This window comes from Pseudorca crassidens, chromosome 13 (genome assembly GCF_039906515.1).
Source record: "Pseudorca crassidens isolate mPseCra1 chromosome 13, mPseCra1.hap1, whole genome shotgun sequence".
Taxonomy (NCBI): Eukaryota; Metazoa; Chordata; class Mammalia; order Artiodactyla; family Delphinidae; genus Pseudorca; species Pseudorca crassidens.
The window spans coordinates 73,957,812-73,974,879 of record NC_090308.1 but is presented as its reverse complement, the minus strand read 5'-3'; the positions used below and the strand labels follow the sequence as shown (position 1 = coordinate 73,974,879).

The window sequence follows — 17,068 nt, the reverse complement described above, 5'->3', positions numbered from 1 at the left end:
ATGTTTTTTTTTTCATTTTTTAACAGAAACCCCGATGATTTGTCTGTCTTAGTCTATATATAATTTCACCAGAATCTTACTCATTTCAATAGTTTCTTAGTTGATTTTGTCTGATTTTCTTGGTTGGTAATCTTATCCTGCAAGTGAGACCAATTTTGTCCCCTCTTTTTTAGTCTATATACTTATTTTTTTCTCATGTGGCCAGAACTGCTGAACAATGTGGAATGTCAGCCATGATGGCGCACATTGAATGTGGTGTTTCTAAAGCCTGATCTTGAATGGATCGAATTGTTAAGTAGACCATGAGAGTATCTTCATTATATAGATTTCTGGCTTACTGAGAAGGTATCAGAAATCTCCCGCACAGGTAGTGTTTTTGAGTGAATGGATTTGGCATTTAATGGATTTGGCATTTACAGCCTGAGTACCTCTTATACTTCTTTTGCCAATAACCCCAATTGCAAAATTGGCGATGGGAAAGAAGGGAAAGTTAGCTTTCTAAAATAATGAATCCTTCCAATAGAGTTTAGCAAATTTTAGATGACAAAGGTGGTAAATCATCATTGGGCAGCAAAATGAATATTATTTCTTGACAGTAAATCAAGCAAAATAAGATTAACTAGCAGCTATAATGGATCTTCTTCCCCAAAGCCAATAAAGACCTAGTGAAACAACCGTAACTGGAGAGATTCCGACATGTAATAAGTATGGCCTCCCTGATTGACAGCTAAACAGCGGGTCATTGCAAGGACAAAAAGATCTGGTTTTTGGTTATCATGTAGAAGAAATTAACTGCTTGATTTATTTTTATTTTTTAAAGGTGCTTTAGGAATTGCCTTGTAGATATTAAAACCGATTCATGATGTGAAAATCCAGAGTATAGTATTTGGAAATGCCAGGAGGAAGTTGTGGGGAAGCAGTTTTATGTCGAAGAGACTGTGTATCACTTTTATCCATAAAGGGACTATAAATCATTTGGAACTGTCAAAATGAGTGCCCCTTGTGGTTGTGAGACCCTCATTGATGGGAGAAACTTGATGATCATCTGGCAGAAACGTTAAGAGAAGAATTGGGGAGTGTTGTGTGAAATGAAGGAGAACCATCCTTTAGCATTTTGAATATGAAAAATATTGGGTTGGCCAAAAAGTTCGTTCAGGTTTTCTGTAACAGCAGACAGAAAAAACGAACGAACTTTTTGGCCAGCCCAATATCTCAGTATTAAGTAATGCAATAAAATAATACAGATATTATAAGAAGTTCTCCATTTACCTTTTATGTTTTACACAGGATTTCTCTCATTTCTAGTAAAATGCCTTGTGTCCTTAGACTTTCCTTTTTGCAAAAAATGATTTCATGTTATTTTATTTTAATTAATTAATTTTGTTTTGGCCACACTGTGTGGCATGCGGGATCTTAGTTCCCCAACCAGGGATCAAACCAGTGCCCCCTGCAGTGGAAGCGTGGAGTCCTAACCACTGGACCGCCAGGGAAGTCCCCCTTAGACTTTTCTTTTGCTAACTTTATCGTCTTTTTACCATAATTGAGTGGTCAGTTATTTCTCCAGTTCTGAGTGGAACTGAGATCCACTCACCAAGTTTTATAGTGATTTTATTATAAATCTCTGGCATTTGCCTTTTTAACTTTCCACAACTGCTTTCCCCCCACCACCTCACTCCCCCTCACCCCCCAGGGTAACCCACTTTGACTTAGACTGGATCACCTGCAGTATCTCTTTTTTTAAAAATAAATTTATTTATTTATTTAATTTTTGGTTGCATTGTGTCTTCGCTGCTGCACGCGGGTTTTCTCTAGTTGCTGACAGCAGCGGCTACTCTTTGTTGAGGTGCGCGGGCTTCTCATTGTGGTGGCTTCTCTTGTGGCGGAGCACAGGCGCTAGGCGCACGGGTTTCAGTAGTTGTGGCACACGGGCCTCAGTAGTTGTAGCTTGCGGGGTCTAGAGCGCAGGCTCAGTAGTTGTGGCGCATGGGCTTAGTTGCTCTGCGACATGTGAGATCTTCCCGGACCAGGGATGGAACCCGTGTCCCCTGCGTTGGCAGCCGGATTCTTAACCACTGCTCCACCAGGGAAGCCCACCTGCAGTATCTGTTGAACTGTTTGTTCCCTCCGCTCTCAGTGCCTTACTCAAGCCATCATGATTTTTCTCTAGGACATAGTGTCCTCTTGCTCCTTTAAAGCTCACACTTTTGGCCAGGGTAAGTTTTCTAAACTGAAAAACCGCATGAATCCCTACTCCTGTAGTTCAGTTTTGTCAGTGGTTTGGGGTCGCCTTCAAGACAACGTATTATAACATATGGGTCCTCCATTCTCTGTCCCTGGTGTGCTATCTTATATCATCTTCTGCTGTTTTCTCCACACACGTGTGATAGCCTAGCTCTACCAAGTTGACTATAGTTCCCTGAAAACATCCTGCTCTTTGTGGCTGCAGCCCGTTAGCACCTGTTGTTTCCTCTGCATCTCCTTCCCTAGATGGATCTGAGGTCTGATGAGCCTTTCAGCACTCAGTTTACATGTTTTCTCCTCCAGGAAGCTTTTCTGGACCTGTTTTCTCATTGTCCTTTACGTCTTTCCTTCCATCTCTGAGAGCAGGTTTCCCTTTGTGTTTTTTTTTTCAGTACGCGGGCCTCTCACTGTTGTGGCCTCTCCCATTGCGGAGCACAGGCTCTGGACGCGCAGGCTCAGCGGCCATGGCTCACGGGCCTAGCCACTCTGTGGCATGTGCGATCTTCCTGGACTGGGGCATGAACCCGTGTCCCCTGCATTAGTAGGTGGACTCTCAACCACTGCGCCACCAGGAAAGCCCCCTTTGTGTTGTTTTTAATGTCTTCATCTCATTCCCATTAGACTCTGCCTTTTATGTATCTTTCACAGCTATTACTATGAGTGGCATCATATAGCAGGTGTGAAATCAAAGTTCATCTCTTGTCCCATGATATATGAACTCTCCACTTATCCAGAGGTTAGAATCCAGAGGTTAGAATCTTTTTTCCATGATGTGGCTAAGTAGGTAGAAAAAGAATTCTAAGTAGCTTATGGTCGGTTGCCTTAAAACCTATTCATAAAAGCACACACACACTGATTCTATGAGGTCCTTAATCATATCCCTTCAACTTTTACTTTACATAGAATTCTAACAAACTTGTTTACTTAGTGTCATAGCTCACATTAGATTAGAAGCAACATATTAGAAGATGTAGAAGCAACACATTCGAAGGTGGGGAGAAGTTATGTTGACAAAGGTAAGGATGTTGACGAGACTAAAGCCGACATACTCGTAGCCTGAAAACAAGGCACTCTATGGGAAAAGAAAAAAAACTATTAAAAGTACGTAGAATATTGAAAAAAAAAGTCATAGTAGTTTGTAGTTTTTTAATGTAGAAACAAGGTAGACATCTACCTTGATTGCAGTGTATTATATTTGATGTTCCAAATTCTGCCTGCCATGATGAAGAGATTAATTGCTGCTCTCCACACTTTGTTTGAAATACAATCTTATTGCTTAAAGGTATGAGTGGGGTGAACTCTCAAATATGTTGAATAACTCAGCTCCCTACAGCGCTGGATAAATGAGTTCTTGCTGAGTTTCTTTCTAAACGCTGCAGGGTGACTGGTGCTTTGCTTCTAATCATTAATTTCCCTTTGGTTATAATCACATTACTAGTAATGTTATGTAGCGATCTTCTGTTAGGGCATTTTTCTATTAATTTCTGATTTCTCATGTCACACTTGGAAAATAATAAAATGACCCCTTTCTCTTGGCTCTTCTTTTCTTTTTTTTTTTAGTTCTTTCAATCATGGAACTGCTTATGAATTTTTGATGGCAGAAACCTCAGTATGTTATTAATTTTGATACTATTTGTATTAATTTCCTCCAACATTTTCCAGACTTTGCTTTGACTGGATTGGTGGGGAAGAAAGAAAGGGGAGATTAAGTCTTCATGTTTGTAGATTGAGATATTGATGTGTGACAGGTACCATGTGCAGTGACAGGTACCATGTGCAGTAACAGTACTGCAAGTCCCTGTGCTGGGGCTTGGGGCTATTAATCTCCTTGGCGTGACTCACTTGAGGCATGATTCTTCTGTCTCCTGGTGTGGTTAAACTCCTCCAGGGGAGGCTGGGCTGGTGGTGCCAAAGGGCGGAGGCAGGTTGGCTAATCTGTTAAGTAGCCTTTTATCTGAGAGTCTAGTTTCTCATTAGTATTTCTGACCAAAAGGGTTGATGGTTGGAAATATGGATTTTATTTTGTTTTTAATTAGTCTCTCTAGGGATGAGAGGCTTATTTTTGAAGACTGGAATTTTAAGGAAGCCTGACAACCCCAATTTCCATGTGACTGAAACATTTTGGCAGCTGAAAAAGCTTTCACAAGTAGGAGGAAGAGCCGGACTTTCCACTGGGAGTGAGACTCACGCAGAACCTGTCCCTCTGCTCTGGGTTTACAGCGGTTCCCTTGGGACATTTTAAAAAATTTTTTATTGGAGTAGAGTTGATTTACAGTGTTGTATTAGTTCAGGTGTTCAGCAAAGTGATTCATTATACATATACATAGATTCATTCTTTTTCAGATTCTTTACCCATATAGGTTATTACAGAGTATTGAGTAGAGTTCCGGGTGCTGTACAGTAGGTCCTTGTTGGTTATCTATTCTATATATAGTGGTGTGTGTATGTTAATCCCTTGGGACTTTCATGCTCCTGCCTCCCTAACAATTCCGAAGACTCTCACAGGGCTCTCATCACATGCCTTATAAAGGTCTTCACTACTCCATCCCGTATTTATGCATTTTAATCAGGTCAGCTGATGTCTCCCACAGGCACAGAGCTGTCTAGTGCTTCATCATCTCTACGAGAAAGGTATTTTCCTCCTCTCTTATATATACCACCATAAAATTATCTTCTGCATTACCACAGTTTTACAACTTGAGAGGTAGAGAGATTGGTTGTTTTGCCTAAGATGCTGGAGGAAAATAGAGAAGTAGCCAAAAGCGAACAGCCTGGCTTCCTGTGCAAACTAGCACCCTGATGACGGTCCTCAAGCTCCTTCTAGACTCTTCCCATAAAAATGAGGTGAGCAGTTTTCTTGTCCCACAGCTCTATTTGTTAGAAAGACTTCAGCTGAAATTTGCTTTTCTCTAACTTCCACCTATTGACTTTTTTTTTAACATCTTTATTGGAGTATAATTGTTTTACAATGTTGTGTTAGTTTCTGCTGTATAATAAAGTGAATCAGCTATACGTATACTTATATCCCCATATTCCCACCCTCTTGCGTCTGCCTCCCACTCTCCCTATCCCACCTCTCTAGGGGGTCACAAAGCACCGAGCTGATCTCCCTGTGCTATGCAGCTGCTTCCCACTAGCTATCTATTTTACATTTGGTAGTGTATATATGTCCATGCCACTCTCTCACTTCGTCCCAGCTTACCCTTCCTCATCCCCGTGTCCTCAAGTCCATTCTCTACGTCTTTATTCCTGTCCTGCCCCTAGGTTCTTCAGAACCATTTTTTTTTTTTAGATTCCATACATAGGTGTTAGCATATGGTAATTGTTTTTCTCTTTCTGACTTACTTCAATCTGTATGACAGACTCTAGGTCCATCCACCTCACTATAAATAACTCCATTTCGTTTCTTTTTATGGCTGAGTCATATTCCATTGTATCGCCTATTGACTCTTATTCATCTCTCTCATAAGACCATGTGTGCACCTACTTCTCCACGACTTGTCTTTGAATATTTGGGCAACTTCCAAGCCTCCTCGTAGTCTTCTCATCTCTAGACTAAATGTTCTGTCCATCCCATTCCACCATTATTTCCACCTTTTGGTTTCCAGATTCCTCACAGTACTGACTGCTCTTCTCTGGACATACTCTCAGTGTCCTATGACCCTTTTAACTTAAGGTGACTTACAGATGATACTTGAGATATTGTCTGTCTAGCTGAATGCCTAGAAGGACTTATTTTCTCCTGAGACCTGACCTCTATCATAACCTAGAGGGAGACTTACTTTTTTTTTTTTTTTTTTGCGGTACGTGGGCCTCTCACTGTTGTGGATGCTCCCGTTGCAGAGCACAGGCTCTGGACATGCAGGCTCAGTGGCCATGGCGCACGGGCCCAGCCGCTCCGCGGCATGTGGGATCCTTCCGGACCGGGGCACGAACCCGTGTTCCCTGCATCGGCAGACGGACTCTCAACCACTGCGCCACCAGGGAAGCCCTGATTTTTATGCTTCTGTTTTGGAATACCTGAAAAGAAGTGAGTTCCATGTCATTGGATATGTTAAGCAGATACATGTGATGTCAGGGAAGTTATAGATAAGAACAAAGAGAAAGCACGTTGGGAGTGTAGTGTCCTTGAAAAAATAATTTAAAATGTCTATTTTTAAAAACACCTTTATGAAATACCAACTCTAAAATATAGGGCATGTTAGGAGATGGTTTGGGGGTTGCTAGTCTACCATCTTCCCAGGTTGCAGCTTTCCTGAATAAAGCACTTTTCTTTTTCCACCAAAAAAAAAAAAAAAAAAAAGGGCATATTAGAGTGCATAATATTGGGAATAATACTTGGAAATATTCTTCCCTTAGAAGTGATAATATTATATCACTTAGATGCTTTTGTTCTTTGACCAATCACCGAATCAACTTGGAGGGATATTTTGCACCTGTGAAAGGCAGCATCTTTTGTCAAAAAACCTTTAGTTCACAAAAATTTCATTGATATTTTCCCTTCATGTCAACATATAGCTCTTTAGTTTTGTCCACATTTGCCCACATTGTTTTACTGAGTTCTTTATAGAGTCAGCATTTAGGGCAATACAAATAGGTTGTTACAATCTTAAAAAAACCCTCAATCAGCATTGTTATTAGCATTGTTTTGTTTATTACCAACTATTCACCCATTTCTTTTTCGAGGATAATGTTAACTGTGCTTTGTTAGATGATCTGAACCATTTATCAGTGACATTTTTGTAAATGGAATATTGTTTACTCTTAATTCTAAAGTCAAATTATTGAAATATGTATTGACCTTACTATAAATTCGTGACTGTGTAGCTGATAGATTTTGCCAAATTATTACAATGAGAGTTTTTGTGGTGTCTCTTTTGAGATAAGTAATTCTTTAGTGACTCTGTTAACAACATTACCCTGTAGTGTATAGGGTCTTATCTCTTTTCCATGTAATTTTTTACATGTGTGGCTGTTGTGAGATATTTAGTCCAATAATGTTGCATATAAGGACACTCAGTGAGAGGGCTCTTGTGTTACAAGGCAAGGATGTTGAAAACCCAAAATCTCTCAAGCAAACTGTGGTCTATAACAGTTCCACCCTCAGGAAAGGGAGGCTCCTTGAAACTTCCATGACTACTAATCTTGAGAGAGAGCATACATGGTCTGGTTGGACTAAATCCTCTAGCCATCTTATCAAGCCAGGGCTATGAAAGTAGGGTTAATTTGCATCCCTTTTGGGCCCATTAATCAAAGTGAAGATGGTAGGAGTACATGGATGGCATATTGGGTCCTTTGACAAGCAAGTGCAGGGTGTGTGTCATGAAGATTTCCCATTTCTTGGTTTTACCAACAGTCTCCTCAAAGTCACTCCCCAGAAATGTACAGTAAGAAGTTGGATTTGCTTGGATCACTTAACTTTTTTTGGAGAATGGGTGAAAAGGGGCTTCCAGCTTGATCTATCCGTATTTTTCTACAGCAGGCCCCTGCTTTAGCCTTTTGTGAGGATAATCTGATACCCTCCTGCTTTTCTTTTTTTTTTTCTTTTTTTTTTTTTTTTTGCTACCGTGAAGTATCCCATCTTGGTTTCTGTAGGTCCCCCAAGCTGTAAGGCCGGCTGCACTGTCTGGGTAGTTCACAGAGCTTTGGGCTCTTCTCATGGAAGAAGGAACTCAGGCCCTAGTTGCTGATGACCTTGGGCAAGTGAGTCAACCTCTGCTCTATTTCCTCTCCTAATTTATAAAATTAAGACTTTCTTTTTCTCCTACTCTTAAAAAAAATGTTTGCAATAACTAAATAAAAGATAAGTTTCTTGAGTGAGTTAACATCAATCTGGAAACTTTAGCTATATATAGATAGGGTGACTTTTCAGATTGCTAGAATAAATTAAACAAAATGCCCCAAATGGGTTCAATATGTATTCCAGATTGTCTATGTTAAATAAAAAGTGTGAGTCTGGTCTAATTTGTAGAAACCATTTCAGTCTCTTTCGAGAAAAAGCAATGTAGTTATTTATGTTGTCCATGTAAATTATATTAGAACATTGAAGAACTTCAGGGGACACTGAAGAATTGTTTAGTCACTTAAAGCCTTAAAGTCCCGGGCTTCCCTGGTGGCACAGTGGTTGAGGTCCGCCTGCCGATGCAGGGGACACGGGTTCGTGCCCCGGTCCGGGAAGATCCCACATGCCGCGGAGCGGCTGTGCCCGTGAGCCATGGCCGCTGAGCCTGCGCGTCCGGAGCCTGTTGCTCCGCAACGGGAGAGGCCACAACAGTGAGAGGCCCGCGTACCGCCAAAAAAAAAAAAAAAAGCCTTAAAGTCCCTTCAGGGAGTCGTTGATTCATGTGGACCCTCCAAAATCATCTAGTTAACCAAATTTTAAAATTGCATCAGGATTATTGTATCTCTTTAGGGCTCTCACTTTTTAATTTAATTTTCATCTGTTTAAAAAAAAGTGACTTCTGCTTAGCCTGGAAAAGGATAAACTTAATTCCAGTTTTTGTATCCCAGAAGTCTTATTTTGCCTTTATGGTCCTATTAGCTCATTAACACTCCATTTCTTATAATTGGGTGCCCTGTGGACCTATAGACTTCAGTAACCTAAGCTGCAGTCTGCAGTTTAACAATGCAGTCTGCTCATAAAGCTCCTTAATGAGACTCCTCTGTTTGTGGATCTAAAACTGTCGTACTTGAGGTAACAGTGAAGCTAAAGTCTGATGTGAGAAGGTTTTGAAAGTTATAAAGCACTCTACAAATGGTAGAACTGTCAACTAATGAGAGTCAGTCTGTGACTCACTGTAGTTCCCTGGCTTTTTCTTTTCCGTGAACCATAGAAAGAACCCACTGTAGGGGGTTGGAAATATTCTCTCTTAGGGTTGTGGCATGACAGAGTGGTTGCTTTTTCCAACCACCATATGTGGTGATTAGGCTGTTCGGAATGACATTGGGGTACTCTCTGAACAAACAGCAAAAGCCTTCCAAATAACTTATAATAAAGGAAGTATGTAAGACGTTTTCCCCAGCCAGATGTAATCTTCAATAGGAGAGGAATAAATTTAAAGTGACCGTCTACAGGAAAATTTGGGATAAATAGCTAGAAACGGAAAAATGGCCAAAAGACCCTATTCATAACAAAAACAAACTATAGTGCAAATACATTTTACAAAGGAGCTGGTGAATGTATGTAGAAAATAATAAAATCTTAGGAAAGGTCTTAAAACAAGACTTGAACATACTGTGTTCTTGGATGGCAAATTAATAAACACCATTTAATACAACCCCAATTCCAATCCTAATGGAATTTTTTAGTTTTTTTTAAAAACTGCCTAAAATTATATGAAACTTTATATAGAAGAATAAATGCCCCAAAATAGCTAAGAAAGAAGAGCGAAGGGGATTTTCTATTAGCTGAAATTAAAACTAACTGCAAAGCCATGTGAACAATCTATGGCTAGTAATTAACAGATAGGTCAGGGGTTAGCAAACTTTTTCTGTAAAGGGCCAAATAGCAAATATTTTTAACTTTGTGGGCCATGTAGTCTCTTGTCTAACTCAACTCTGCCTTTATAGCATGAAAGCAGTTATATGGGTGTGACTGGATTTAGTTTTCAAACTGCGGTTTGCCAATTTGTGATATAGATCTTACAACAAAATAGTGCTCACAAGCAGATAGCAAAATATGTGACAAAGGTGATATTTACAAGTCATTTGGAAAAGAGAGTTTGTTTAGTAAGTGGTGCTGACAAAGTTTATATTAATCTGAAAAAACTAAAATTCCTAAAATGTAAAAATAAATTCTTGGTATATAAAGGTTTAAATATAAAAACTAAACAATAAAAGAATATAAGAAAATGTAAGAGACTATTGTATAATCTGGGACTGGAGGTTGTATTTTTAAACAAGTCAGCAAATAGAGAAGCTGTAAAGAAAGAGAAACATTTGACTACATATAAATGAAATTTTGTTTGTGGCAAAGTTACAAAATTTGATGACTTATAAACAAAATATGATAACATATAATCTATAAACAAAGAAATAAAATGGCAGCCTATGAAAAATATTTGTAACATATGTGAAGAAAAGGGCTAATGTCCATAACGTGCAAAGTGCCTCTACAATTAACTCAGTAAAAAAAAAAAAAAAAGTGCAAAGGGGGCAGTTCTTGAAAAGAAAACTAGTGGCCAGTGGCTACAGGAAAAGATGCTCAGCGTCACTAGAAGCTGTAAAATGGGATAATTATAGTACCTGCCTTATAGTATTGTTTGAAGGATTCAATCAAATAATACAAATAAGGTATTAAAGTGCTTGGCACATAAGATGTGCTCCACAAATGTTAGTGTGTTACCCTGTAGAAATAAAAGCACAAGTAGGCAAGGACTGCTGATAAAGGATAGTTATGCTGTTTTGTTTGTAGTTGGCAATAGCTGGAAACAAACTAATGGAAATTAACTGAAGTATAGTTAATTTACAATATTGTGTTAGCTTCAGGTGTACCGCAAAGTGATTCAGATTTCAGATTCTGTTCCATTATAGAGTTTTACAATAAATTATGTATCCTTACTATGGAATTTTATGAAGTTATTTAAAATAACTATTTTAAATGATATCCATATAAGTTTAGAAAGTGTTTTATGATGTATTGTGTAGGAGAAATGCAGGTTTTAGAGAAATATAGAAAGTATGACTTCAGTTTTGTAAAATGGTAGGGCAAAAATCCTTTGACGTGTTTTTATGTGATGCTGAAACATTCTACATTTAAGAATCATGATGCAGAATATTCTAAAAACAGACTAATACAGTACACTACCTTCTTCCAGTACACTTTTCAATATTTGGTCTCTCATTAGACCTCCTCCTCCTTCTTGATATTCTGAATGTGCATCAGGTTTTATTCAGAGGCCTCTAAAAGAGGTTATACCTTGTATTTACTGAAATTCTAAACTCCAGTAAGTCAAGCAGAACATAAAAAGCAACAGTTGTATAGAGCACATGGGGTCAGTCACCACCACCTTGCGCCTTTTTTATTATTCCATGAAGAAACCAAGAAAATAGTTTTAAAAGAGCATTGTGGGACTTCCCTGGTGGCGCAGTGGTTGAGAGTCCGCCTGCCGATGCAGGGGACACGGGTTCGTGCCCCGGCCCGGCAGGATCCCACGTGCCGCGGAAAGGCTGGGCCCGTGAGCCATGGCCGCTGAGCCTGCGCGTCTGGAGCCTGTGCTCCGCAACGGGAGAGGCCCCAACAGTGAGAGGCCCGCTTACCGCAAAAAAAAAAGAGCATTGTGGCTATTTAGTTGGATATTGGTAGTTGGGAACCTAACTTTTTGTTGGCTGTGATCAGAGATGGAATCGTGTGTTTCAGCTGGAGGGGCAGGAGTTTATATGTGTATGTAAATTCAGTGCTCCGGGGAAGGTTTTGAGTAGATTAGTAGCTTGATAATAAATGCTATCTTAAAATTTTATTGTTCTTTAGTTTTCAGAACAGATTTTGGCAACAGCAATAACAATAGCTAATACTTCCAGTGTTGGGCATTTGCTGAGCACATTACACTCACTCCTGTTTTAATCCTTCCAACCTTAAAGGGATAGATGCTGTTATCATTTCCTTTTTTAAAACAATGTATTTATTAATTTATTTATTGAAGTATAGTTGATTTACAATATTGTATTAGTTTCGGGTGTACAGCACAGTGATTCCTTTATATATATATGTTTTATATATGTATATATATATTTTTTCCTCATTTCCTTTTTACTTTTGAGGAACAGATGCTTAGATGAGTTGAGTAACTGACCTTTGGTTAATTGTTGAAAATACAAAAGCTATTTCCTCTACCAAGTAGAAGAGATTATTTTTGAATTAGTGTCTGAGCTGAGATTTGATACCAAAGCCTGTGTATGTTGTTGATCTTCAAGGTCTATTTCTTCTCATTTGATTGCCACATTAATTCTGCCCAAAGGCCAACGGCAGTTAGTAGATTCTGTGGAAATAATTATATGGAATAAAAAAGTTGGGTCCTGTCAATTCTCCTTTTAGTTCCTTGTAGAGTTGGGGATAGGATAACTTAGGGTCACATCCTGCTTCTTGAAAAGTCTTATCATGTTACCTTTGAGCTTAATATAGCATCAGATGGCAACAGAACAACAGTCAGTCTGATTCCTCTAAGGCACAGAGAAACAGTGTTGGAAGTTGATGCTTCTGTGAGCCCTGGCATTGGGAACCACTGCTTGGTCATGCCATGTTGATGGGAATGACTGTTTAGCTATGGAACCTTGAGCGTCAGTGGCCAATTGCCAATAAGATGAGGCTGCTATTGTCAGCCAGGCATGTGGACGGGTTGGTTTTGTACCCCTTCAGGTTTAGATGTGAAATATAAAACTAATTTATTAATACTAGTTTATTCAAAATATGATTCAAAAACACTTGTTCTTCTCCAGCCATTTAGATGTTCTGTTATTTTTAAATAAAATATAAGGCCATGAATTAATTGTTGTCTCATACTTTTATTGTTGTCTTGTTGTATTCCCCCAGTACTTTATCCATACAACTAATGCGTTATCCATATTATGGTAATTTGTTTACATGCATATTCCCAGCTTTGCCAAGGACTGTTTGAAAAAGGGCTGTCTTATACAGTTTTGTGCTCTAACAGGTGACAGACTTTTAGGTGATGAGTTAGCGTTGAACTGATTTGAATGGTAAAGTCAATGTCAGTGTTTTGTCTTTGTTGTTCAGAATGTACATACGCATTTGCTTAAATTTAACCCAAACTACAGGTGTCAGTTTAGCTGGAAAAATGAAAATTTTATCTATGAATATAAATGTAATTTTAGGTCTTATGGTCATATATTTCCATATATAGCCCCAGGCTCTCTATTATTTATATGGAAAAAAGGTTAAAGCCATCACTCTATGGCTGTTTCAAGCGTTTTACATATAGTAACTGATTTATTTCTTACCACCTCAGCATGAGGTAGCTGCAGTGAAAATACTGAGGTATGGAGAAGTCAAATGACTTACCCCAAGCCACATACCAACAAAGCTTGAGCTAGGATTTGAAACTGGGCAGTACAGCTCCAGAGTCTGTGCTCTTAACCAATGCTCTATGCTGCCTCATTGATTTGTATATGGTGCATGTGTGTATGTGAGTCTATATCCAGAAAGAGAAAGAGATTGAAAGAGATGTTCTTTGATATTTTGTAATGGACTGCATTATCACTTTTTGGAAAATATATAATATTTTGCAGAAAAAACTCTGATTTCCTAAGGTCAACTTTTAACAGGAAGTAAAATAATTGTTTTTCATATAGATTTTCTTTAAGAGGAATTTAGATGACTTGGAATGAGTTTGGAAGGGAACCAACAGAAGAGTAAGGAAATTCAAGTCACGTTTTCATAGGAAACGTTGTCGAGATTTCATTTTAAGACTGTTTTATAAAGGAATTGAAAGTGTCTTTCAAATATGTAAGGGTAGCAGTTGGTGGAGAGTTTAGCTCAGTTCTTTGTAGTTTGGGCAGAGAAATTTAGGACCACTTGGTAGATGCTTTAGAGAAACAGCTTTTTGCTCAGTATAAGGTGGAACCTTCTGCATGGATGGGCTGACTTAGAAAATAATGAGCTTTGTCTTACCAGAATGATCAAAAATAGGATGGAAACAGGGACTCCACTGAGAATAATCAAGCATTTGGCTGATTGAATAATTGAACTTGGTGACCAGATATGAAGTTCCTTCTAAACCTGAAATTCAGTGATTCTAACAACCTAGACAGAAGGGATTCTGCTTTATTACTTTACTCTTATTACACACCTCACCAACCTAGAAAAGTTCTATGTAAGTGATTGCTAGTGGAACTCATGCTCATTCAATCCAGTGGTTGAGAAAATTTTGGTGAACTGTTAGGGAAGAAAATCTAACTGCTGTGTGTTTAAGAGAAATAAAAGGAGAGGAATAGAAAACTGCTAATGCAGAAAATTGTCAAGGAGTTTTTTGGCAGAAGGGGAAGCAAAGGAGGATGGTATAGGATGATGGAAGTAGGCTCAAGAGAATGTTGTTATTTTCTTTATTTTAAAGAGGTGGGATAAGTAAAAACATGATGGGAATGATCCAGTAAGAGCACAATTTTGAGTTATTTGCTTATATATATGCCTACATTTTTTCTAATTTATTCTGCTAGTGTTCTATTGTATGAATATCTTAACATTGATTTATCTGTTCTCTCCTTAATGGAGATTTAAGTTGTTTTCTGGTTTTCTCTATTGTATAAAATGCTTTAGGGAATATTTTTATGTTTTCTTGTGTGTGTATGCAATATTTCTCTCTTGTAAATACCTGAAAATGAAACTTCTAGGTCATACTTTATCTGTATTTTCAACTTTAGTAGATGTTGTCAAAGTGTTCTACAGTGTGGTTGTACCATTTACATGCTCACTAGCGATATATGAGATGTTTTGTTGTGATAAATCCAGTAGTGTGAAAATGGTAACCTGCTGGGCTCAGTTCTGCATTTCTGTAACTACTGTGAGGTTGAATGTCTTTTTTTAAGTGTATTGGCCATTCTGGTTCCTCAATATAAATTCTGTCCTATTTTTCTACTGGGAAAAATTTTTCTTAATGATTTGTGGAGTTCTTTATATTTTCTACATGTGATGATATATATCTATATCTGTATCCCTATCTCTATCTATGTATCTGTCTATCTACCTATCTACCTATCTATCCCTATGTATTTTTTTTCAGTCTGTGGCTTGCATTTTTACTCTTTTAATGGTATCTTTTGATGTACAGACGTTTTATGTTCTGTTGTAGTCACATTTATTATCTTTCCATTTATAGTTTGAGCTTCTTCTGTCTCCCTTAAATCCTTCCTCATCCCAAGATTATAAAAATATTCTTTTATATTTCTTTGAATAGTTGTAAAGTTTTACCTTTCCAACTTAGGTCTTTGATCACTTTTAATCACACTTGATGTTTTTTGTGTGGTTTAAGGTAGGAATCCTGTTTTGTTTTGGACTCCCCCTATTTATTGACTAGTCTGTCCTTTTCCGTGATATGTGATGCATCTTCTGCCAGTAACTAATTGTCATGTATGCATGGGTTTGTTTGTGGGATCTCTGGTGTGTTTCTTTGCTTCTTTTTAGAGCCTTCCACCAACACGTCACTGTCTTAATAATATAGCTTTGTAATAAATCTAGGTATCTGGTAGAGCAAGTTTCTCCGACCTGCTCTTCCTACTTTTTCTTGGCTAGTTTTGGTCCTTGTGGTTTTTATAGAAATTTGGAGATTAATTTGTCAAGCTCCCCCCCACCCCCCCACACACAACCTGTTGGAATTTTGATGGGAATTGCATTTAATTTATACATAATTTGGGGAATATGACATTTTGATAAAATTGATTCTTCCTGTCTATGAATATGTTTTATTTCTCCATTCATTCAAGCCTTTTAATCTTTTGTATATTTCCCCACACACTTCTTGCTCATGTTTGGTTAGATTTATTTCTGGATACCTTAGAGATTTAATTGTTGTGATGAATATGATCTATTTTTCCTATTACATTCTCTTTTCCTACTACTGGTCCAGAGGAACATTATTTATCATTGAATCCTGAGTTATATGGGACTTGAGTGGATTAGTTATGGAAAGGGCGATTTGGGGGAGGCAGTGGCTCCTAGAATGGAGAGACCATACTGAGGTATGAACCACATAGCATCAGTGAGAATGGAGAAGAGGGTTCCATAGCTGTCTGAGGCAGGCAAGCTGGGTGACTGGGGAAAGCGAAGGAATAGAGACTGGGGGACGTGATAATAAGCGAATGCTGAATGAGATTGGGTGCATAAGAGGAAGTGTTGAAGAGGGATAGTTGAAAGTTCATTTGAGGACTGCATTTCAGTCAAGCCCCTTTGATTGTAAAAACTAGAATTCATGAGTGTTAGTTTAGGAACAGTACGGACAGCACTGTGTGGATCAAAGGGGTGCCTGGGATGAGTCCTGCTGCAGGAACTGGCAATCCATCTGGATCTTAGGTCTCTTTGTCAGGTGGGTTTTGATTCTTATTGATGTTCGTTTGATTCTCCACTTTCCATGTACCAGCTTCTTCATCATCCTGGCTTCTTCAGCTCTGATTCAACCTTTCAATGCCAGCACCCACTACCAACTGGCAATTTTCCTACACATCTTATTTTAAATTGCAAACTGTGATGTTGGCCCAATCATCTTTGTAACCAGCCTCCCAGGTTGCTGGCTAGCCCACAGATTGGCTGTTTTTCCTTCTGTTTGTTTTTGGTCTGGTGCTCATCATTGGTTTAGTCCTTTGTAGGATGACTGCACATCCCAGTTTGCCCAGCATAATTATTGTTCCAGAGCAATTATTATTTTTTCTCAGTGTTTTAAAATTGAAGTATAGTTGATTTACAGTGTTGTGTTAGCTTCTGTGATTCAGTTCTACGTACATATATAACTATTTTTTTCAGATACTTTTCCCTTATAGGTTATTACAAAATATAGAGTATAGTTCCTTGTGCTGTAGAGTAGGTCCTTGTTAGTTATCTATTTTATATACAGAACAGTTATTCATAATACCTTCAAAACTGTCTTGGTTTGGACAGTACATTATTTGGTTATACTACTCATTAGTCTCTGGAGCTGTACAACATGACTACTTATTCCGAAAGCAGGAATTGTGGGACAAGAGTGTGGTGCTGATTGGTAACTAGGCTGGGGAGGGTGATACTGAGTAACATCTCTCCTCCGTGTAGGGTATAGTAATGGTAGCCTTGAAGAATCTGTGAGGTGTCCAGAGATACTCCACTGGGGATAGGGTCTCATGCTAA

General features: G+C 38.5%; 1 protein-coding gene across 5 annotated transcripts in view; it reads left to right on the top strand.

The window, feature by feature from the left end:
* The window catches only part of BCKDHB (branched chain keto acid dehydrogenase E1 subunit beta), a 293,140-nt gene that overhangs the window by 118,762 nt on the left and 157,310 nt on the right, over positions 1 to 17,068 (top strand). The gene's annotated exons all lie outside the window — the stretch shown is intronic.